This window comes from Hipposideros armiger, unplaced genomic scaffold (genome assembly GCF_001890085.2).
Source record: "Hipposideros armiger isolate ML-2016 unplaced genomic scaffold, ASM189008v1 scaffold_625, whole genome shotgun sequence".
Lineage (NCBI taxonomy): Eukaryota > Metazoa > Chordata > Mammalia > Chiroptera > Hipposideridae > Hipposideros > Hipposideros armiger.
Window position 1 is genome coordinate 1116450 of NW_017731975.1, and position 3219 is coordinate 1119668.

Genomic DNA, 3219 nt, shown 5'->3' on the forward strand with positions numbered 1-3219 from the left:
TTAAAGGTAGGAACCTCACCTGAGCAAGTGTCATTGTCTTTCAGAGCCTCAACTTTCCTCACCTGCAATAATGGGCTGCTAATACCGCCTCACAAGAACTGCTAGAAGACTCAAATAAGACAGTGAACGTAAAGCATCCAAATCAGTGTCAGGTAAATGTTAGGCACCCGATAAAAACTGGATTCCTTAAATCTACGGCAATATTGTTTGCTGTCACACCTTTAAGCATGGACATTTTGAACACGCTTAAGAAAAACGCACACGGTGCCACAGAGGGTCCTGGACACTCCCCGCTGTCACTGAGAACACTGAGAACTCCCTTTGCCTGTGAGCACAGAGCTGCCCTGCTCCATCCAGATGCCCTGACAGCAGGTCCTTAGGCCTGCTGAGGAACATGAGGGGCTTTGGCTTTGGGCAGGGGGCGGGATGAAAACAGATCCTGGATGCACTCTGAACATCAGGACTCTGGTCTCAGCAAAGCGCACAGCATCTGGGAGGCATGGACTTCTTCCAGCTCCTCATCCCCTTCGGTGCCTGACAGCAGGAAGCTACAAGGAAACAAACTACACGCCCAGGATATGAGCTGCCTGCCTGTGAACTGTTCCTTCAGGCCCTCAACCTCACCTCACCTCTGGGAGGTGCTATCAGAAGGATTCGCCCCGCCCAAAGTGACGCAAACCCAAGAGCTTATAAAACAGGGGAGCCCGCCAGAAAAGCAGAAGTCAGATATGCACGCACCTCGAAGGTAGAGCTGAAGGAATACATCGGCGCCCCACGAAATCCACAGACGACTCCCGATGACGACTCTGCCAGGACCCGGAGCGCTCCCCGACGGCACGGGGCAGCAGGGACACAGCGCACTTGCCGCCTCGGGCGCCAGGCTTCGGCTCTGGGGCCCCAGCGCCCAGATTTTATTCGTCTTCGCTGTCCTGCTGCGGGTGAGTCCCCACCACCGTTCTTGGCTCTTGAAGACTCGCCTAGTGACTGGGAAGGGACAGGGGCACCCAGTGCGGTGACACGGTGGGGTGCCTGCTCGGGTGAGCGGCGGCCGGGGCATGTCCGGGCAGAGTCAGGGGAAGAGCGGGTTCCCAGAGCCCCGCAGGACCGACCCGGCCCGAAAGGCGGGAAGACCCCATGCTCCGCGCTCCCTGTCCAGGCCCTTGGCCCAGGTGACCGACCATGAGCAATCCAAGGGGAAAATCCGGACGCACTCTAGGGATAAGAGCCAAGTTGGAAACTCCCGCAGGGAGGGAGCAACAGAGAAATTGGTTTCCATTCTTTCTTTCTTTTCATGTTTTATACTTGTGTTTAAATTCTATTACGTACCCATTGGAAATGGATTTGACAGCGGCCAGCTAAGTGTCACTTTCCTTCTGCTGCCTCCCCCACGCACGTCTCTCGTGCTGGCCCCTGAACGTCCAACTTCTTCCCATTCACTTTCCTGCACAGCAACACTTAAAAGACTGTGTGTAAACGACCTCTAAGGCTCAGCCAGGGGCTGGGAGCTTCGTAAGAGGAAAAGGGGGGGCGGGGGGCGGGGGGCGGGCGAGAGAGCTTCACAACAGGAAAGAGTGGTGAGCCAACTCCACAAGGAAAACTATGAATTTACAGTCTCTTCTTGGCTGATGAGTCTCCACCCCATGGCTTGCAGTTTACTTATGCTAAACAAACAAACAAACAAAGTTAAATGCCAAACCAACATTACAGATATCTTGAAACTTTAAATGTTTTCACTCAACAAATCAATTCAAAATTCAGAGAAGCAACATTTATAATCACAAAATACTTACAGAATTTATTTTTAANAATTGTAATTTATTCAGTCTTCTCAGCTGAGACCCTTCAGCTTTTTCCTGTTCCTGTAAAATATAACGGAGGAGGTCCTTGGGTCTGAACCAGGAGTACTGGATTTCAGTATGACGAATCATCAGCCAGCTGTGGTGAACTAAGGCAGGCAACTCCCTTCTTGAGTCTCTGGAAATAGATAAAGATCTCACATGCTACATAACTTATCATCTCTGTTGCAATGTTTGCTCATGGAGGCGTAATTATATACAGTAACTTTTTCACTTCTTGAGGATTCCGTTTCAGCTTTGACAACTGTATACTCATGTATATAATCACCCAATCAAGACAGAAACTTTCCACCACCCTAGAAAGTCCCCTTTTGCCCCTGCTAGTCAATTTCCATCAACTCCTACAAGAGGCAGTCACTCTCTCACAGCCTTTTATGAAATTCAAAGAAGAATATATAAGAGGGCCCATTGGAAAATCTAAAGTAAGGGCTTATTCAAGAATGTGAATGTGTTCTGATTAATAATAATGTACCATATCAGTAGTCTAAATAAGAAACCATCATATAGTGTCAATGAAAGCTGAAAAGGCATTTGGAAAAATTAAATATCTAGCCTCATTCTTTTTATTCATTTTACACAAAAAGCTTATTTAAACAACAAGGTGCTTGACTTGAAGGGAAGACTATCTAGTATTCATTTCTTTTAGAGTAATGTATCCTTACTTAAAGAGAGATTGCCTTACATGTAACATTTACATACAGAAAAATTTATTAAATTGCCCTTGGTTTTACAATAATAAATGAAAAAGTTAAAATTCTCCAATCAAACAAGGTATTTTTATGTTGTTCTTTTTTTGTTAAACACTAACAGCAAAATAAGTCTCTGGAATATAAAGGTAAGAGCTGAATGAACATGCCACTATGGAGAAAGGGAGTATTTTCACAGAACCAGTTTTTTTCCCCATCCCATCCCCATTTGATGTCGATCAAAACATACCACTGGCCATTTAGTTAAAAAAAAATGCAAATGCTTGTGCACGCACATCAGTTACTTTATGTACAATAAAGGGATAGGGAAGGGAAAGAAAATATACTGTACTCATCAGGATGCTGTGGTGCCAAATGCGGTTTTCTAACTGAGAATGTCTTCTTGGTCTTAATCTTAAACTGCACCACACAACCATCCTGACCCACCAAATTCAAATTAATTCGTGTGTTGTTCTCAGTCTTGACTCCTTCTTTGGGGTTTTTTGTAGGCCATAACGAGCACCAGGGTCTCTTCAGCTGACGCTTCACAAAAGAGTTACCAGGTTCACATCGACTGAGCACACAAGCAGTACCAGGAGTGGCAGAAGAAGGAGGCGGCAGCCTTTGTTTTCATTCTTAAAACAGATCAGAATAGGAGGATGCACACATAATGATGA